General features: G+C 41.9%; 1 protein-coding gene across 1 annotated transcript in view; it reads right to left on the reverse strand.

Moving 5' to 3' along the window:
* Positions 1–22,501, reverse strand: part of LOC106593124 (histone deacetylase 9-B) — a 94,674-nt gene extending 72,173 nt beyond the window's left edge. Inside the window, exons 1-2 of the mRNA XM_045719168.1 lie at positions 22,327–22,501; positions 21,194–21,349 (exon numbers count right to left, since the gene is read on the reverse strand). The gene's annotated coding sequence lies outside the window, so the exon portion shown is untranslated. The remainder of the gene's footprint in view (positions 1–21,193; positions 21,350–22,326) is intronic.
* Between the last annotated feature and the right edge of the window lie 604 nt (positions 22,502–23,105).

Here is a 23,105-nt window from a genome sequence, read left to right on the forward strand (position 1 = left end):
TGTTACAGTTTGAACAGAGTTTTATCATACTACCCAGGGTTGTTACAGTTTGAACAGAGTTTCATCATCCTACCCAGGGATGTTACAGTTTGAACAGAGTTTCATCATACTACCCAGGGATGTTACAGTTTGAACAGAGTTTCATCATACTACCCAGGGTTGTTACAGTTTGAACAGAGTTTTATCATACTACTCAGGGATGTTACAGTTTGAACAGAGTTTTATCATACTACCCAGGGATGTTACAGTTTGAACAGTGTTTTATCATACTACCCAGGGATGTTACAGTTTGAACAGAGTTTTATCATACTACCCAGGGATGTTACAGTTTGAACAGAGTTTTATCATACTACCCAGGGATGTTACAGTTTGAACAGAGTTTCATCATCCTACCCAGGGATGTTACAGTTTGAACAGAGTTTCATCATGCTACCCTGGGTTGTCACAGAGGATGTAAATATGACCAGGTGACAACCTCCCTAACCACTAGGGACCATCCCTAGGTGGAGGTGCCTGGTAACAGGGCTTTCTGAGGTAACAGTCCCCCGTCCCTCCTCAGCCCTAAGAGGAGACACAGCCCTGCTGGGAAATGACCTCCACACACCAATTACCAGTGTAACTGGGAGCCTCGGGAGCCTGCAACATTACATCAGCTCTCTGACGGTGACTCACCACGGCATGGAGAGACCAGGAAAAGCCCCCTAGCCTAGACTACCTGCTGAGGTGTATGGGTAAGATAGGATAAAATCACTTTCAAAAAGAAAGAAAGTCCATTTTCCCTGACTGTAGCATACTTTTGCGGCTGGGCCTCATAAAAGCACAAAGGCATTAGAACTGTTGATTTGATGTCTATATCCAATTAGCTTACATCTGGACGCGTTATGGGAGTGAGTTTCCCCGGCTAATGATTGGGCGCTCTCACTTTTATTAGGTTAGCCTGTCTGGCGTCCTGTGGTATTTCCTGTTGGACTTTCTGGGTGATACAGAGGGCACTTTACAGGTTGGATCAAATAACACACAAAAAGCTTTTAAAAGGCAGTAATGTTTGGTTCCTCAATTTAAAACAATGTTTGGCGATGAAACTAATTATAATGCAATAATGCAAGGGAACCCCTGGGAGTCTAGGACACGCCTGTGGAAGTAAAATAACAGTTTGGGTTTTTGTGTGTAATTTACTTTTTTAGAGTGTGTGTTTGCGTGTGTGTGTGCACTGTGTGTGTGTGCAGTGTGTGCAGTAAGTGTGTGTGTGTGTGTGTGTGTGTGTCTGTGTGTGCATGCATATATACATGTACATAGATAGACCTACTGTATATATTCAACAGAACAACACAGTAATGTACTCTTCTCCTGAGTGCTGCAGCTACTAGAACATAGCTTTGATCAAGCTGTAAAACAGGCTATTCCCCTTATTTTCATCTTACATTTGAAAGACTAAACTGAATGCACAAAACATTAAGAACACCTGCTCTTTCCATGACACAGACTGACCAGGTGAATCCAGGTGAAAGCTATGATCCCTTATTGATGTCAATTGTTAAATCCACTTCAATAAGTGTAAATGAAGGGAAGTCTTGAGACAATTGACACATGGATTGTGCATGTGTTACATTCAGAGGGTGAACGGGCATGACAAAAGTTTTAAGTGCCTTTGAACAGGGTATGGTAGTAGATGCCAGGTGCACTGTTTTTTTTATTTTTTATTTATTTAACCTTTATTTAACTAGGCAAGTCAGTTAAGAACAAATTCTTATTTTCAATGATGGCCTAGGAACAGTGGGTTAACTGCATTGTTCAGGGGCAGAACGACAGATTTGTACCTTGTCAGCTCAGGGATTCAAACTTGCAACCTTTCGGTTACTAGCCCAACATTCTAACCACTAGGCTACCCTGCCACCCCCAGCGGGCTGCATTGCTAGGCTTTCTAACCACTAGGCTACCCTGCCGCCCCCCAGCGGGCTGCATTGCTAGGCTTTCTAACCACTAGGCTACCCTGCCACCCCCCAGCGGGCTGCATTGCTAGGCTTTCTAACCACTAGGCTACCCTGCCACCCCCCAGCGGGCTGCATTGCTAGGTTTTCTAACCACTAGGCTACCCTGCCATTTGTGTCAACAACTGCAAGCTGCTGGGTTTTTCACGCTCAACAGTTGTGTATCAAGAATGGACCACCACCCAGAGGACATCCAGCCAACTTGCCACAACTGTGGGAAGCATTGGAGTCAACATAGGCCAGCATCCCTGTGGAACACTTTCAACAACTTGTAGAGTCCATGCCCTGACTAATTGAGGCTGTTCTGAGGGCAAAATGAAACTCAATATTTCCTGGTTAAATAAAGGTTAAACAAAAATAAAAATATTAGGAAGGTGTTTCTAATGTTTTGTACACTCAGTGTATACTCTTGTGTTAAATATGAAACCCCATTTTAAAAGCATCCTAGCTGCATTGTATCCTGACCTACAGGTCAGCATTCTATCTTTAGCCAGGTCCCTGATGCTGTGCTTTCAGCGGGCTGCATTACTAGGCTTTCTAAATATAGCAGTGGTAGCCAGCAGCCAAACACAAAGGACCACTGAAACTGAGGCTGCCGCTCCGCCTCTCCGCCTCTCCGAAATCATCTAACTGATCAATGTGTTCATCTCTGTAGGAAACCATTGATCCACTATTTATACAGATTGACAGATCATGCTCTCTTTTATAATAATAACACATTTTTGCTAGGTAGCGTCAGCTAGCGCTAGTCGGCTGGCTACCTGCGCCAAAAATCTGGTATTTTTCATCCTATAGCTTGTTCTCCATCTTCTTTTTAAATAGTGAGCCAACAGTACTGTATATCAAAATGTGTCCTTGATTACGCAAAATTATAGATTGGGAATAATATAGAGTTAGGAAGCGAAATAGGGATGAAGACAGTATTTTCAACAACTGCTCAATTTTGAAACATTCTAAATATTATACATACTATTCAATTCTATTAATTAAAATAAAACATAAAAATATGACTAAACTTGTTATATACTCAACTAATGATGGATAATCAACAGTACATACCCTGGAAGTAACAGTAGTTAACTTGACTTGACATTTTCTCAATGACCTTTAAAGCAGCAAGGATTCCATTCATAGACTTTCAAAGGTCAACAGAAAAAACGGACCAGGAAATCAGATTGCCTATAGGAAGGGGTGGCTGTCGCTCATTGTCCCAGCGACTTCCACCTACGCCACAGTTTCTTTTCTTGACCACGGTGAGTGTGTCCTCTCCTGCTGTGTTGTCTCAGAGGTCCCAGACACAACAATGCTGCTGAAAAAAACACCTCTTCCTCTGACTATTAACTAAAACAGTGCAGTATTATCTAGGGAATAGTCTACACAGACTTGACTGCCACCACTGTAAAAATAGTTAATTTCTGTGTTCCAATTTCCAAATAGCACCCTATTCCCTATCTAGGGCTCTGGTCTAAAGTAGTGCACTAAATAGGGAATAGGGTGCAATTTGGGACGCACCCATGTCTGTAAAAACCTGGAGGGCTAAAGATTGAGGACCTTGCTTGCTACAGGTGACCTTATTGAGGTCTGGGATGTTATTTCAGTATCATATACAGCATACCATACTTACAAATTCACACAACCAACATGTTTTAGTTGAGCTACGGGCATTTACGAACTACTTGTAAATTGCTGGGCCTGGGATAACTTTTTTCAAAAAATGTAATAATCACTCCTGAGAGAGCGTCTGACCTTCTATTTAAATTGCACCTAGAGCTCCCAGCTTCCTGTGTTCCTCTCTTGAGAGTGATGAGGCAAGAGGTCAGGGGTCATCCCACTTGTTTGGTAGAAAAACAATGGCAGACCTCTTACAGAACGTTCACTTCCACCACTGATGAGTCCCTAGTCTCCCAGTCTCCCAGTCTCGTCTCCATCCCCTTGACTACATCAATCACCACCACCACCAGCATCTCCTTGTCCTCACAGCATAGACTTTCTCAAGCTGAATTGCTATGTTTCTATGGTCAGAAGAGTAATTCAGTGGAGCTTGTCGATGGACTTCAGCCAAAACGTTCCACTACATTAACCACGTTTCCATCCACAGCTTTAATGCGAAGTCCATAGACATTATAAAATACTGTATAAAAACAAATCATGACAGCTGTGATGGAAACAGGAAGTTTTGGTACAATTTTATGAATGCCGACAGATCATTTGTTCGTTCGACATTGAGGGGTCTTTTTGTGTCGGTATAATTTATTATGTGGAAAAATGGCAGTGGCAATGCCTTTATGCACAAATATTGATATAATAAACATCATATCGAAGTAAACTTGGAGTCAAGCGATGATATGGTGTGTGGTCCTTCCACTACGACTCGGGAAACCATGCAGTTAATTAGGCTACAAATGAAATAAGTTATGATGAACTTTCACAGGGTGGTGAAAGTGCACTGTGATCTTGATGCTCATTTCCAATAAATATCCAGGGTCTTATTCTGGTGACATGATGATCGATGCTTGACTGCCGTTTGACAAATAAAAATATTCTCGCTCTTCTCCATAATAATGTAATCATGTAGAGTCGAGACTACCCGCACAGCCTACCCTCACTGTATCTGTGAGCTGTTGGCTGGAGCGCACGTGCCAAGACCAGAGTAGGGACATTTGCTATTTAACGCAACCGTTTTTGTGACAAAACTATCGCTACAGTTGAAATGTGATGGAAACCTATTGAACTTTAAATTTTAATTCGGTACATGAACATTTAAGGGAAAAAGTACATAACCACACACTGATTTAAAAAAAAAACGCATATTTTCTTTATTTAGAGTATTCGCATGACAATCTGTCGCCAATCGGATGGGAACCTAGCTACCGATTCTAAACTATATATTTTTGTGTGTTTGTCCCTTGTGGTGGATCAGAGTACAGTGAACTGACACAGCAGGACTAACGGCTCGTGTACACTAGCACACTGTAAATTGCTGCAACAAACTCCAAATGCATTTGTAGGTAGCTAGCTAACAGCCATGGAGGGTGAAAGGATAGCAGCCCCAACTGTCAGTGAGAGAGGAGGCTATTCTGGATAGGGCAGGTATGTTTGTGTAGTTCCTGTCCCTAGAAGTGAGGACGGAGATAATAGTAACATAATATTCAGTGCAGTCTAATTTGAGTATAATGAAGTCTGTTTCTTGTGAGGTTTTCTGTCCTCAGATACAGAGATCTGTGAAAGCCTGTCTGCAGATGAAGAGGTCCCAATGAAGAGCAGTGGTTCTCAGTCCTGGTCCTGGGGACTCAAAGGGGTGCACATTTTACTTTTTGCCTTAGCACTACACAGCTGATTCAAATGATCAACTCATCATCAATATTCTAGTGGTATATATGTATTAATTTCTGATGCTTTCCTTGATATGATCCTGCTATTGTCACATGCTACACATGCACATGTGTGTGCACATCTATCTATCTATCTATCTATCTATCTATCTATCTATCTATCTATCTATCTATCTATCTATCTATCTATCTATCTATCTATCTATCTATCTATCTATCTATCTATCTATCTATCTAATGTTATCATGATTTGTTATCAGGGATATTATACTTTAGTAATCCACAATGACCTGGTGATGTAAAGTCTAATAATTACATTATCTTCCATATTCCTACAGGGTCCAACAACGCAGCAAGAGAGGCAATCCGTGTGCGGGAGATCTGCACCTCCTACTTCTTTGACGAGGGTGCTGTTCCCTGGCAACACCATAGACTACACTATGCACAACCAAAGGCTCTTTTAAGAGCCATCCACATTGCAATAAGAGTATTCTTTCATTTACTGAGCTATGTCAACTGTAGTTATTCATTTCCCAGTTTCTCTCCCTTTGATTTCTACTTCTCAGGTGAGGGTGCTGTTTAGGTAAGGATGTGTGATGTCCGTACAAAAACAAAAGAGGCTGTTTTAAGAATTTGAACAATTAGACACCTTATAACCCACACCTACACAGCCATGTATCAATCTGATTGACGGATTGTGTTGTGCAGTAAGCAGGCTCAGGTGTATAACTGTGGCTCCTTCCACCTTCAAAGAATAGGCAAGAGGGCCAACCATGGAGAATAGTAAGACACTTCATTATTTCTGTAACTACGCTGTATTGTTTGTCCTCGTGTGTCTGTGCATGTTTTTCAGTATTAAATACTCTGCAGCCACTTAGTGTGGACACCAGGTGAGGCCACACACACATATTCCTTTTGAACACTGTCTCTTTAACTACCGTATTTTCTCAATAACAGTCTCTCTCCTTCACTTCATCCCTCTCTCCCCTTCTCCCTAAATCTTCTAGGTTATATCAGCTGTGTCGGTGAACCCCTCCCGCATCTGAACTGGCTACATAGAGGACACAGCATGATCAGAGGTGAGAGGTCACTCGGTCGGGTCAACAGGAAGTATTATTAAAGAGATGCTTTACATTGAAATACAGATAGAGATGTAGTAGTCCCCAAAGTCAGTTTTGCATTTACCTCCTGATGATTATGATGACTGACAGTGTTAGAATAAAAAAAAACACAAGACTTAAACATGCTATCTCTCTCTCTCTCCATCGGTCTCTCGACTGCAGGTATGTTTTGATGTGAGAGAGGATGCCAACCCTGAGTCCTGTCATCTCCACCTCATCCGCTCTTAAGATCACATTCAGGCCGACTGGGAGCCAAAGGCTGGTTTGGAGACACCACTAGAGACACTTTTATGTAATTGTGATGAACTGAGAGAATATTAGGGTAGCAATGTGATTCATTAATCATATGCTGTCTTCCCTGCTCCTCTGTTCTCACCTCTTTCCCTTTCTGTCTTTTACATCTCTATCGCCACCTCCTCTTTCTTCCTCTGTTTATATAATGCACAACAAATGTGCATTGAAGTACAGATTGAACTTGCATTCATAAAATAATATTACAAGTATAATATTTATAATGCATGTATTACGTATTTATAACACTTGGATAATAAACTTCTTTCAATAAAGCGTTTCACACTCTACTGGTTTAAATTAAGTCTCTAATGTGATGAAATACTCCACCTATCCTGTGTTGATCAGATCAACGCAGATAAAGGAAATTAGATATTGAGATGAACCGGTTTTACAGTATTTACATGATGCATAGGAAGTGTAGTGTACTGATGCATAGGAAGTGTAGTGTACTGTTTTTTCATGGTTGTAGTCTATTTGATAGTTACAATGTGTAACCATTGATGTCTCAGGACCAGGATTGGTAAACACTGTTGAAGTGTATAATTGTAATACATACATGCAGACACAGCATCATTCAAAGACTGAAATTTGATACTCCTGGTATTGGATATGACTGAAAAATAATCTCACAGGCGTTGGACTAGTAACCGAAAGGTTGCAAAATCGAATCCCCGAGCTGACAAGGTAAACATCTGTCGTTCTGCCCCTGAACAGGCAGTTAACCCACTGTTCCTAGGCCGTCATTGAAAATAAGAATGTGTTCTTAACTGACTCGCCTAGTTAAATAAAGGTAAATGAATTCATTAAATACCTGAACTGCACCTTTAGTTGCCAAGGTAGAGTACATGATCAGTGAATATATTAAATGTACAGGCTACAATACCGTGGAAAAAGTACTCAATTGTCATACTTGAATAAAAGTAAAGATACCTTAATAGAAAATGACTCAAGTAAAAGTGAAAGTCACCCAGTAAAATACAGCTTGAGTAAAAGTCTAGAAGTATTTGGTTTTAAATATACTTAAGTATCAAAAGTAAAAATATAAACGATTTCAAATTCCTTATGGTGCCGTCTTAAAATGGTGCCGTCTTATCAAGCCAGACGGCACCATTTTTAAAAAAATGGGCACACTTCAACACTAAGACATAATTTACAAACAAAGCATTTGTGTTTAGTGAGTTCCCCAGACCAGAGGCAGTAGGGATGACCAGGGATGTTCTCTTGATAAGTGTGTGAATTGGACCATTTTCCTGTAAAATTTTAACAAGTACTTTTGGGTGTCAGGGAAAATGTACGGAGTAAAAGTACATTATTTTCTTTAGGAATGTAGTGTAGTAAAAGTAAAAGTTGGCAAAAATATAAATAGTAAAGTACAGATACCCCCCAAAAAACTAATTAAGTAGTACTTTAAATATTTTTACTTAAGTACTTTACACCACTGCTACAATGTGGGGATCTCATGCATGGTAATAACTACATGTATATAGGACTTGCATCCTTGGCACAAAGTTATATTATATTCTACTCAATCCATAGGCTTCATTAATGTCATTCAGACTGTTTTGAAGTTGATACAACTGGCTATGATTTTTTATTTATTTAACCTTTATTTTACTAGGCAAGTCAGTTAAGATCAAATTCTAATTTACAATGACGGCCTACACTGATAGCTGAGGGTCATCGCTAGGTTCTGAAAAAATATGTATTCCAAACGTTTTTGGATCCATACACAGATCGGCTACATAGCTAGCTACACATCCATAGGCATACAGGTATTTTTATCCTCCACTGCACAATAAGCAAGAAAATAGTTAGCAAGCTACGTTACCTTGGCCTCATTGCATGGAAAATATTAGCAAGGCAAGCATACACAATTGTACATTACATTTGCAGTAAATGCTTTAGCTAGCTATATTCTTTACATCCACTTTACATCTATTTCACAATACGACAGCCTGGTTAGCTGTTTGTTTCAGGAGTCGATAAAACATTAAACAACCAGAATTACAATTTCCTACTCATGTCACAACACCCATAGAGCTATCCAGGTAGCTGGCTAACGTTAGCTAGTCAGCTAGCTTGCTAAATAGTGATTTTCATAAATTAACTTAATGACAAAAAAATGCATAATTGTTTGTCTCTACATTAACTAACATATTCCTCTCAATTGCACATTTTTTGCATGATTCGTTATGACGATATAATTACTTACATTTGCTCCCATCCTAGTATTTTTGTCAGCCATCTTTGCTGAAGAAAGTCTCCAGCCTTAGGTCGCATACAGTAGCGTCAAATTCATAATGGAAACCACTCAATATGATTGGTCATCGCCCAGTGGTCGCCGCTGGTGATTTGCATAAAGTTGGGAAATATTTAACTTTTTCACTGCCTCCCACGCCACCTACGCGCCGCACAAAGGTCCCCCGCCCTCTCCGCTTCTCACCGCTTTCCTTCCATTGAAATGAATGGGAAGCGGTGTTTCACAGTGTGGCACCGCGTGCTAGTGTACAAGGTGCATAAGGGTAACGGTAGGTAGGACAGTGGGTCCATTTGGGATAGAAACCCAAATCCCTCTGCAACAGTGCCCCCTGGAGGTACACTGTGAATGCATTACTTACCTGCAAAAAATGTCCCACCCTGCAGTAAAGACAACACACCAACACACACACATACACACACACAGATACACACAGTTACAGTGAGGGGAAAAAGTATTTGATCCCCTGCTGATTTTGTACGTTTGCCCACTGACAAAGAATTGATCAGTCTATAATTTTAATGGTCGGTTTATTTGAACAGTGAGAGACAGAATAACAACAAAAAAATCCAGAAAACGCATGTCAAAAATGTTAGAAATTGATTTGCATTTTAATGAGGGAAATAAGTATTTGACACCCTCTCAATCAGAAAGATTTCTGGCTCCCAGGTGTCTTTTATACAGGTAACGAGCTGAGATTAGGAACACACTCTTAAAGGGAGTGCTCCTAATCTCAGTTTGTTACCTGTATAAAAGACACCTGTCCATAGAAGCAATCAATCAATCAGATTCCAAACTCTCCACCATGGCCAAGACCAAAGAGCTCTCCAAGGATGTCAGAGACAAGATTGTAGACCTACACAAGGCTGGAATGGGCTACAAGACCATCGCCAAGCAGCTTGGTGAGAAGGTGACAACAGTTGGTTCGATTATTCGCAAATGGAAGAAACACAAAAGAACTGTCAATCTCCGTCGGCCTGGGGCTCCATGCAAGATCTCACCTCGTGGAGTTGCAATGATCATGAGAACGGTGAGGAATCAGCCCAGAACTACACAGGAGGATCTTGTCAATGATCTCAAGGAAGCTGGGACCATAGTCACCAAGAAAACAATTGGTAACACACTACGCCGTGAAGGACTGAAATCCTGCAGCGCCCGCAAGGTCCTCCTGCTCAAGAAAGCACATATACATGCCCGTCTGAAGTTTGCCAATGAACATCTGAATGATTCAGAGGACAACTGGGTGAAAGTGTTGTGGTCAGATGAGACCAAAACGGAGCTCTTTCGCGTCAACTCAACTCGCCGTGTTTGGAGGAGGAGGAATGCTGCCTATGACCCTAAGAACACCATCCCCACCGTCAAACATGGAGGTGGAAACATTACGCTTTGGGGGTTTTTTCTGCTAAGGGGACAGGACAACTTCACTGCATCAAAGGGACGATGGACGGGGCCATGTACCGTCAAATCTTGGGTGAGAACCTCCTTCCCTCAGCCAGGGCATTGAAAATGGGTCGTGGATGGGTATTCCAGCATGACAATGACCCAAAACACACGGCCAAGACAACAAAGGAGTGTCTCAAGAAGAAGCACATTAAGGTCCTGGAGTGGCCTAGCCAGTCTCCAGACCTTAATCCCATAGAAAATCTGTGGAGGGAGCTGAATGTTTGAGTTGCCAAACGTCAGCCTCGAAACCTTAATGACTTGGAGAAGATCTGCAAAGAGGAGTGGGACAAAATTCCTCCTGAGATGTGTGCAAACCTGGTGGCCAACTACAAGAAACGCCTGACCTCTGTGATTGCCAACAAGGGTTTTGCCACCAAGTACTAAGTCATGTTTTGCAGAGGGGTGAAATACTTATTTCCCTCATTAAAATGCAAATCAATTTATAACATTTTTGACATGCGTTTTTCTGGATTTTTTTGTTGTTATTCTGTCTCTCACTGTTCAAATTAACCTACCATTAAAATTATAGACTGATCATGTCTTTGTCAGTGGGCAAACGTACAAAATCAGCAGGGGATCAAATACTTTTTTCCCTCACTGTAAACAGACACCAGACACACATGCACGCACAGACACACACGCACATGCACACACACCCCATGCTGTGTTTGGGAGCGGCTGCAACTTCACTGACCTCTCCTTTCATCTCAGATCCAGTAACAACTATGTTGACTTTTCAACCCAGCCCCAGCAATAACACTGGGACTAACAAGCTTTAGACTGATATCCCTAACATCCACAGACTGGGAGCAACAAAAACCATTACATTCGTCTCAGAGCTATGGGATCTGATGAAGCTGAATGGGAGATATTTCAGTTTTATGCCTCTACTGCCTAAAACACATGCAACGTGTGACAAATCTGTTGAGCCACAGAACAACATGATGAAAAAAGAGAAGATTTCATCAAACATTTCAACCCTGTTCCCTGTACTAAACAAGGCATGTCAGAATAAGCCAGTGTACCTTTAACATTCTGAACATAGAAAAGAGAAATCAGAAACTGAGGAAAAACGCTAAAGATCAAAAGAGCCTTTTCATGTTATCGTATTTCTGCTCTGCCTGCTGATGATGCTAACTGATGTTGAAATGCACCGCATTCTTGGTGTTTATAGAAAACCTTTCTTCTTTCCTTTCCAATAACTTCAGAAGCCTTTAACACATTTCTCCCCTCTCTCTACAACATACATGATTGATTGACATTTTCCATTGCCTTTAATGTGAACACGATGGATCTTCCCCATTGGGTTCTCCACCGCTTCTGGGAAATGGTCAATTCAGTCAACGTCCTGATGGAGAAGATCAGACCGTCGGAACACACCCAGTTAAAGGAGAGAAAGCAGAGGATGATCCCAGGTTGTCACCTCAAAGGGAGGAAGATTATGTTGAGGAAACAGATGGGCTGGTAACCTCTTTCACACCTATCTGAACAGAGGGTCTTTACGAGGGGTTGTGGGGGGACTCTTATGTCCTTGGATCTCCAGGGCTAGTCCGAGTCAGTGTGTCCAATCCCTGTGTAATTCCCCAGACCCGTTTGCTCTGCACATTTCACGCCAGGTGGGGGGAGGGGCATAACTCACAGGCCCCATAACTCACAGGATGGGGTCTGGCTGCTTCAGGCGGGGTGCAGGTACCCCTGTCAGATGAAAGAAGACAACAAAGACAACCCCTTTGGACACGGAGTGTGGCAGCCCAGGGGAAAGCGGGCACCCCAGTGGCTGATGGGACGAGATGGGGCGGAGTGACACCTCGTGACTCTGTGAAGTCTGTTGAGGGTCTGTTCCTGCCATCAGGATCAGTAGACGTCTCAGTGACAGCATCACATCAGTCTGAAGATCCAAGTCATCATCAACCTGGGCTCCATGTTTTTACAGGACAGATAGGAGTGGCTGACTAACTGGGAGAAGAGGATATGGGGCAAGGGCATTCTGAATCTCTACAGGCCCTTGTTATGATATGGGGGGAAGGTTAGTGTTATAGACAAACACACTACCATGATACACTTCCACACTCCATCCCCAGGTGGCAGCACTAAAATGGTCTATCTGCTGAACCAAGCTTTTATTTGCACACAGGTGCTGCCAATTAAGATGATTGTCAGTCCGGGAGAGAGAAGAGGTAGGAAACCTCTCAGAGGCCTTTCTTTGTGTTAGTCAACCTCTGAAGTTGGGAATGCTTTTAGTTTTTTTGTACATATTTATATTGTCATCATGAATAATCTGCTTGGACTGGCCGACCATTGGAGTCATGACGGAGCTGGCCCTGGCCCTAAGGTGGCTGTCTCCTGGGCACATTCAACACCTGGTCGCATATACTTACTTCTCACATTTATGCACACATCAAATCTGAGCACTGCTGCACTAGGGAGAGAGGCTTGCTCTCTATTGCTGCAGCTGCGGAGGGGCCAGTGTTTGTGAGATGGGAGCGTGCAGATGGAAGGAGAGAGAGGGAGACGCTGCAGCCAAGGCAACTCGGCGACAGCCAAGACTTGCTAACTTGTAGCAGCCACAACGTTATTTATCATCCCATATAACAGTGCCTGTCTTGACTGGAGTAGGCTAGAGAAGTTAGCTACACAGTATGGCTAGCTAGGCTAATTGAAGCTAAATGCTGCACCCATTCCGATAAACCTCAGCCGCCTTCGGATAAACCACAACCCCATTCATATAAAACACAACCCCATTCACATAAACCACAACCCTATTCAGATAAACCACAACCCCATTCATATAAACCACAACCCCATTCATATAAAACACAACCCCATTCACATAAACCACAACCCCATTCAGATAAACCACAAACCCATTCAATAAAACACAACCCTATTCAGATAAACCACAACCCCATTCATATAAACCACAACCCCATTCAATAAAACACAACACTATTCAGATAAACCACAACCCCATTCATATAAACCACAACCCCATTCAATAAAACACAACCCTATTCAGATAAACCACAACCCCATTCATATAAACCACAACCCCATTCAGATAAACCACAACCCCATTCAATAAAACACAACCCTATTCAGATAAACCACAACCCCATTCATATAAACCACAACCCCATTCATATAAAACACAACCCCATTCAAATAAACCACAACCCCATTCAAATAAACCACAACCCCATTCAGATAAACCACAACCCCATTCAAATAAAACACAACCCCATTCATATAAAACACAACCCCATTCATGTAAACCACAACCCCATTCAAATAAACCACAACCCCATTCGGATAAAACACAACCCCATTCATGTAAACCACAACCCCATTCAAATAAACCACAACCCCATTCAGATAAATCAACAGCCTACCTGTTGGTTGCTCGTTGTAGCCTACTCCTGTTCATTTCACTAAATTTTAATTCTGTCATTTTATTCCAAGTTGCATTGCATTAGTGAACTCTGCTACACACTTGCTAAACATTGAGCCTCTTTGCTGCTTTGACTGGGAAATGTAAACAACAAGCTCCACATGGGTCGGCCACAGGTCTATTTATGGGGCGCACGTCATTGAAAAGTGTGTTGTTTTATTTTTTACAATTTCACATGTATACTGAAATTTTATTTAGAAAAAGCCTTTCAGCGTTAAAATATATGAAAGTATATGAAAATACAGTGACATAGCAGACATTGTTTGTCAAATAAAGTTAAAGTCAAATTATAGTTTAAAATTAAACAAACAAAACAAACACCTTCCTTTACCTTTTTTTTAATATATATTACAGAACAAGAAAAACAAGAAAAAAACACAACATTAATCTAACATAAACACTTGCGACAGCCTCTTCATTTCTTCCATTTCTCATCAATACAGGATGAGACATGAATGATTCATGGCCCAGCATGCACTGGGACAGGAAATGGAAACAAATAGAGAGAGGCTTAGGTTGCGTCCTAAATGGCACCCAATTCCTTATAAAACACACAGCTTTTGACCAGGCCCGGGGAATATGGTGCCATTTAGGACGTAACCCAGGCTAAAACCCCAGCCAGCCAGGTCCCCCAGCCCCAGTCCCCCAGCCCACCTTTCAGCTGCAGCCTGTCTGAGTGACTGAGAGAGCCCCTCTGTGGCGCAAGGCTACTCCCCCGGTAAGTGCAATGGGGAGTATCAACATTCCTCCAACTAGGCTATACAGCAGTACAGCACTGCCCACTCATTTCTAAAAGAGAAGCTGTTGTAGGAGAAATGTCGTGGTCTGTCTGTAAGGACTGCTCTGACCCTCTCTCCCTCAGTGTGGCTCCAGCTGCAGGTGATGTTGCGTGGGGAACATTGGAGTAGAGGAGTGACGAACATGACTGGAAATGAGGGATGAGTTACCCTACATACAGTACTGTGTAGAATGTTCTCCACTAACAAACCTGAGGGATGAGTTACCCTTCATACAGTACTGTGTAGAATGTTCTCCACTAACAAACCTGAGGGATGAGTTACCCTACATACAGTACTGTGTAGAATGTTCTCCACTAACAAACCTGAGGGATGAGTTACCCTACATACAGTACTGTGTAGAATGTTCTCCACTAACAAACCTGAGGGATGAGTTACCCTACATACAGTACTGTGTAGAATGTTCTCCACTAACAAACCTGAGGGATGAGTTACCCTACATACAGTACTGTGTAGAATGTTCTCCACTAACAAACCTGAGGGATGAGTTACCCTACATACAGTACTGTGTAGAATGTTCTCCACTAAGAAACCTGAGGGATGAGTTACCCTACATACAGTACTGTGTAGAATGTTCTCCACTAACAAACCTGAGGGATGAGTTACCCTACATACAGTACTGTGTAGAATGTTCTCCACTAACAAACCTGAGGGATGAGTTACCCTACATACAGTACTGTGTAGAATGTTCTCCACTAACAAACCTGAGGGATGAGTTACCCTACATACAGTACTGTGTAGAATGTTCTCCACTAAGAAACCTGAGGGATGAGTTACCCTACATACAGTACTGTGTAGAATGTTCTCCACTAACAAACCTGAGGGATGAGTTACCCTACATACAGTACTGTGTAGAATGTTCTCCACTAACAAAACCACAGTGTCAGAAATAGGTGTTTTCTAAGGTTGCATCCCACATCAGTAGTGCGCTATATAGGGAATAGGGTGCCATTTGGGATATACGTAAATAATGTACTGTATGTATGGCATATAGCTAATGTATTTATAAAATATATATATATAATAAGAATAAGAATTATTGTCTAGAGACAGTGACAAAAGGACAGGAAGTTAAGAGAGACATTATGTTAGAAGGCCGGATTCAAATCCACTCCAACACAGTACTGTAGATGTGCTGTAGGTAGCAGCAGTGTAACCTCTAGATCACCTGACCAGCGCTCCACGCCACGTCTCTGGTGTTCCTATCATGACAACACTGAGATAGACTCCAGCGCTCCACGCCACGTCTCTGGTGTTCCTATCATGACAACACACTGAGATAGACTCCAGCGCTCCACGCCACGTCTCTGGTGTTCCTATCATGACAACACACTGAGATAGACTCCAGCGCTCCACGCCACATCTCTGGTGTTCCTATCATGACAACACACTGAGATAGACTCCAGCGCTCCACGCCACGTCTCTGGTGTTCCTATCATGACAACACACTGAGATAGACTCCAGCGCTCCACCCCACATCTCTGGTGTTCCTATCATGACAACACACTGAGATAGACTCCAGCGCTCCACGCCACGTCTCTGGTGTTCCTATCATGACAACACACTGAGATAGACTCCAGCGCTCCACGCCACATCTCTGGTGTTCCTATCATGACAACACACTGAGATAGACTCCAGCGCTCCACCCCACATGCCTCTGTTTAACTTCACACACACACATAATGCATACACAAACACACACACTCACGCACACACACACATACAGTAGATGTATATACGCAGGACCCTTCGTCCCCTTGACCCAGCTGCATTTTTCATGCTCTGAAAACAGCCGTTCTTTCCTCTGTTATCCCCTGCTAACATTATACTGTAGCAAGATAGGAGGGATGCTGACATCCCTCAGACAGACAAAATGTAATCAGAACACATCAGAGCATAAAAGCCAAATATAGACAGCCCCAGGAGGACACGTCCCAAATGGCACCCTATTCCTGATATAGTGCACTACTTTTGACCAGAACTGATTTCGGCCATGGTCAAAAGTATTGCACTAAATAGGGAACAGGGTGCAGTTTGAGATGCAGCCCCAAAGCTCTGAGGCCATGCACTATAAACCTGTCTCTCACCTCTCAGCCTCCCTCCTTTCTCTGAGCCTCTGTCTGTCTCCACTTCTTCCCAATCTGGCAATACAGTACATATCAACTGTCCCAATCTGGCCCTGCCAAGCACTACATATCAACAGTCCCAATCTGGCCCTGCCAATCACTACATATCAACAGTCCCAATCTGGCCCTGCCAAGCACTACATATCAACAGTCCCAATCTGGCCCTGCCAATCACTACATATCAACAGTCCCAATCTGGCCCTGCCAATCACTACATATCAACAGTCCCAATCTGGCCCTGCCAAGCACTACATATCAACAGTCCCAATCTGGCCCTGCCAAGCACTACATATCAACAGTCCCAATCTGGCCCTGCCAAGCACTACATATCAACAGTCCCAATCTGGCCCTGCCAAGCACTACATATCAACAGTCCCAATCTGGCCCTGCCAAGCACTACATATCAACAGTCCCAATCTGGCCCTGCCAATCACTACATATCAACAGTCCCAATCTGGCCCTGCCAAGCATTACATATCAACAGTCCCAATCTGGCCCTGCCAAGCACTACATATCAACAGTCCCAATCTGGGCCTGCCAAGCACTACATATCAACAGTCCCAATCTGGCCCTGCCAATCACTACATATCAACAGTCCCAATCTGGCCCTGCCAATCACTACATATCAACAGTCCCAATCTGGCCCTGCCAAGCACTACATATCAACAGTCCCAATCTGGCCCTGCCAAGCACTACATATCAACAGTCCCAATCTGGCCCTGCCAATCACTACATATCAACAGTCCCAATCTGGCCCTGCCAATCACTACATATCAACAGTCCCAATCTGGCCCTGCCAATCACTACATATCAACAGTCCCAATCTGGCCCTGCCAATCACTACATATCAACAGTCCCAATCTGGCCCTGCCAAGCACTACATATCAACAGTCCCAAATCCCTCTAAACACCATATATACCATAATGTATACATAACTTACTCAATATAGGAAAGCTATTACTATCATGTATTACATTGTTTTGCAGGTAAAGTGGTGATTAAATAAATGAAGATCCTACATCTGTAATACGTACATTTAGGTAGGAAAAAAAGAGTGTCCGGTGTCCGTGTGTGTGTGGGGTGGGGGGTCTGGGGGGATTGCGTCATCTATGAATCTGTTGGGGCAGTATGCGAATTGGAGTGAGTCCAGGGTGTCTGGGATGGGTGTTGATCTGAGCCATGACCAGCCTTTCAAAGCATTTCATGGCTATAGATGTGATTTCTATGGGGCGATAGTCATTTAGACAGGTTACCTTGGCGTTCTTGGGTACAGGGACTATGGTGGTCTCCTTGAAACATGTAGGTATTACAGACTGAGACAGGGAGAGGTTGAAAAAGACACTTGCCCGCTGGTCAGCGCATGCTCTGAGTACGCGTACTGTATCCTGTATCAAATTGTACTGCAAAGTAGGTGAAATGTGAAATGTGCTGTATAAAACATGCATGTATGGAAAGTTATGGAGAGATGATTTCAGCTTCAATCATTTCTGAGGAGATACTGTGAAAAGTACCGAGCGTGAATGGAAAACTACATTACATTTGATCATAAGAGCATGACACAGTTTATCAAGTGATTTGTTGGCGTATAGCTAATATTCTTGTTTATTGCCAGACAGGCATGAAATCATTTACTTCCCGCCCTCATAACTAAATGCAAAGTAGGTAAATAAATAAATACAATAAGTATTTGACAGAAGAGCACACTGTTGCCTGGTAACCTAATGGCATGCTGAGGATTAATCTTGGTATTAAACAGAACAACTATCACAGCCTACAAGCCTTTCAGTGAATGATGTATAGTAACTGTATGATACATAGTAAGTGTATGATGCATAGTAACTGTATGATATATAGTAACTGTATGATGTATAGTAACTGTATGATGTATAGTAACTGTCTGATATATAGTAACTGTCTGATATATAGTAACTGTCTGATATATAGTAACTGTATGATGTATAGTAACTGTATGATATATAGTAACTGTATGATATATAGTAACTGTATGATGTATAGTAACTGTCTGATATATAGTAACTGTATGATGTATAGTAACTGTATGATGTATAGTAACTGTATGATATATAGTAACTGTATGATGTATAGTAACTGTATGATGTATAGTAACTGTCTGATGTATAGTAACTGTCTGATATATAGTAACTGTATGATGTATAGTAACTGTATGATGTATAGTAACTGTATGATGTATAGTAAGATATTAATTGACCATAAACACATTCTATTAGTCAAAAATTGCATTATTTTGATATTGTTACAGCCTATATATCTACTGTACGTATGAAACTTACAGTAATAAGGTTAACTGCTATATGTTGTTGCAACTGGTTCTAAAATGCATTCAAATTAATCAAGTGAAAACTGATTACTGCTGGCGAAAATGCTGGTTAAATTGACGGCACACATTTTCATCGTGTGAAATATGACTAACGTCAGAGCTTCTCATTTCGGTTCACATATGGGCAATAATTACATAGCAAATTATGATGTGTTTTTTTTCCTCCCAATTTTCAAATGTTTGGATTAGTAATGTTATTTTTTTACACAGTCATGTTATAAAGCACATGACTGTTGACTACTGTGCTGTATATCATTCCTCTGACCAGTGTCATCATACATACTTCCTCTTCCTCCATCCCAAATGGCACCCTATTCCCTATATAGTGCAACTACTTTTGACAAGAGCCCTTTGGGGAATAGGGTGCCATTTGGGACGCATCACTGGTGTGAACCTCAGCACTCCCAAACCCTACACTCTCACATCACTTTAACTGTCATTAGTCTGGTGAAAAGGCAAACAAGGGGGCTCCCAAAGGCCATTTCATATCAATAGGAGAATAATAAAATGAACTAAATGTTCAGCAGTTCTTCTTTCAGTTCCCTTACATGTCCCTCTCTACATTACAGGTCAGGTTTCAGTAACATGTGAGGAAAAACACAGCCAGACACACTGTATAACAAGGCATCAAATAAATTCTGCTATGGAGACATCTACTATATCAAAGGAGTGTTTGTGGAACAGAAACTATGATGACCAAGTCATTCAACAACAGGCCTTTAGTTTCAATTCCCTCTAAACTACAAGGCAATGCACACTTCTCTTTACTGTAACAAGTCCCATTTGAAACAATATCTACGTCCTAAATGGCACTCTATTCACTCGACAGTGCACTACTTTTGACCAGGGCCCATGTTCAACAAGTGCTGTTCTAACTGGTTGAATGAACACATTCAAAGGCATTATTCTTTCCTGTGTACAATGTGTCAAAACAATAAACAATTATCATCAAACTCAGTAAACACATTACATTACATTCACTTTGCATTCATGGTGTTATGGCAGAATTGGACAAGTAAAATATCCAACTAGACATGAATATATTGTTAGTGTGTGTTGACTAGCAGCGCGTACTGTGCTGTGCCTCATTGGATCTGACTTGCCAATATGCTCAGTAATATGGTCACACCTATGGACGTACATTATCAGAATCTAGAAGTCACTAACAATACGTGTTTCTTCCCTCTGTATTTAATCAAATTATTGTTGTTAATCTAAGCAACATTTTGGTACCATGAAACTGAGGCTGCATCCCAAATGGCAACCTATTCCTTATATAATGACCAGCTCTGTCAAATGCAGTGCACTATATATGGAAAAGGGTGCCAATCAGGATGCACTGTGTCAAACCTACTGTAAGTACATGGAGCTGTTAAAATGACTCGGTCCATCCATGACACAGCTCAGATGGTACCTGCCCCCTCAAGCCATCTGAACAGCACAGAGTGGACATCTGTGAGCCCTCGCACTGCCAAGAACAAGTGTGATGTAAAAATATCATCAATATTCTGAGGTGGGGAAAAGACTGAAGGGTCGTTTGCTCGTGGTCTGAGAAGGGCTTTCATATCAAAACACATGAGCATTTTTTTCTTGTCACAGTTGAAAATGTCAAGTGTATACTGGCAAGCCCCCGCTTCCTGTGTTTTCTCATTACCACGCCGAAATAAGAGTTGGATTTAGTCAACATCTGACACCTCGAGACAGAACATTGGCAGAGACAAAAGCTTCATAAAACCTGAAATTTACTCAAACATCCAATCAAAGCCATCAAGCAGCATGTCTGCAATAGGTTACCATAGGAAACAAAGCAACGCAAACACTGGGGTCAACAAGACAGTCAAATATGTCCTTTCACCAACATCACAACATCCCAACAGTCAATGCTGATTGATATTTCACTGAGCTGTCCACTCTTGGATTTAGAGCAGATGGCAAGGAATGGCAAGGAATCAATGTTGACAACCTGTTTTTGTATCTTAAGATACTTTTTATTGTGTGGGGGGAATGGGGGGGGGGGAATCACTTACCACTAGCTGGATCTGTTGGTCGTATGGTTGTCTGTGAGACGTAACGCTCGTAGACGATCAGCCAGGATGACCGTGGTGGGTTTATAACTGTGCTGTTTTTTTCTTCTGTGCTGTTGTCCTGTCTTTGCTCTTTGGCTATTTGACTAGAGAAGCTGACTGTAGAACAAGAGATCCACAGATATTATGATACTGATGAGAATGGACCATCCCTGTAACCAACAGGTGAACAATCTAGATAAGGGATAATACAGATATACTGTTAGTGTGTATTGTAAAGCCACATAGACACACACACACACACACACACACACACACACACACACACACACACACACACACACACACACAAAAAAACACACCCCCCCCCACACACCACATCACCTTAATTGGGGTTGGGAAGGAAAGGCTTGTGGTAATGACTGGGGCAGAATTAGTGGAATGGTATAAAATACATCAAACACATAGTTTCCAGGTATTTAATGCCATTCCTCCCCTCAGCAGCCTCCACTGACATACATAGCCATATAAACCTTATGAAAATGCATTTAAACAACCACTTTTTAAGTCAGCTGCTAAACACCATGTCTATCTGTGGAGATAATAGCAGAGATGGTACTGTAGCAGGCAGCTAACTCATTGTTACTTCAGTCACGTCTGGTGGTGAGATCATACATGTGGGCATTGGTCTATTTATAGTATGGCTGTGGTACTGCTTGGAGACAGAATCAATGCGCATGGCATTTTATCTGTCTACCAGCATAAAACAATAAGGGGGACAATATAGGCTAGTTTATGGTCATGCAGATTCATGTGAAGTATGTGCAATATGAATACAGTTAGATTATTATTAAGTAAAACATTTTGTATCATGTAATAAACAGCCTCTTACATAAAAAAGCAAGTGGCAAGATACAGGTGGGCTATGAATGAAAACATGGAAATCACTTTTGAACTGTGATAAAATATAATTAAGTTCAGACCAAGCTAGAGTTGATATTAATAGGCTAAATAACAGTAATACATTCCGATTCAAATTAGTAAATTCTCTACTAAAAACATGATCAGGTTTGCTACTGTACCAACCTGATGCACTGTTGTATCTCATTGCAAAGATTTGACACTAGCTATCTTACCTTCTGTACAACAAAACCACGTTGAGTTGAGAAGAAACTCGGTTGGATCAATTTGGAAACGGTAAAGTGAATTTAGTACCCTGCTCGAAGGCAGATAGAGGGCTTCGGGTCAGGCAAGCGCTGTGTTTTAAAATTGAAGCGATAAGAAATGCTCAGTGTCTAAAAGCGGTATGACGAATGGGCTAAAAATAACTACGAGGAGAGAGCAGGAGCGGTACAATCAAAATTGTTGCCTATGCGGTATTGAGGGATGGTAGACATAGCAACGGTGTTTATAAATACGTGTGGATATAAGGTGATGTTATATTTCAACCTCTACACGATTGCACTGGATAAAGAAGAACGAGTATTAAAAATCATGCCTTGTTACAGGTGCCAGTGAATATCTTGATAACAGATTACCCTACATACATTTCAATAATACTAGACTACCTTGTGATTGTGTTTTTACTTTGTACCGCAATTACAATAGATTGCATGTCACAGAGAAATGTTATTAATGAGTGATAGGGGTTATATTGAAGTTTGTCTTTGTGAGAAAGTGCAGTGAGTTAGCTGCAGGTGAGCAGGCTGCTTATGTTCTGTTGGTTTGGGCTGTCTGAGGTCCACTGTGGTGGGCGGGAAGCTGTTGTCTGTAGGTGTGTATGTGTGTGGGTGGCGGGGGTGGTTGCCCTCAGGGCCACTGAAGAGAACTTTCTCCCCTAGGTGTCTTGTGGCAACCTGGTCTCAGAGCATATCGTATTATTCTGTAGGATGATATGTTACGTTTCGTATGGTAT

Source organism: Salmo salar, chromosome ssa05 (genome assembly GCF_905237065.1).
Source record: "Salmo salar chromosome ssa05, Ssal_v3.1, whole genome shotgun sequence".
NCBI classification, from domain to species: Eukaryota; Metazoa; Chordata; class Actinopteri; order Salmoniformes; family Salmonidae; genus Salmo; species Salmo salar.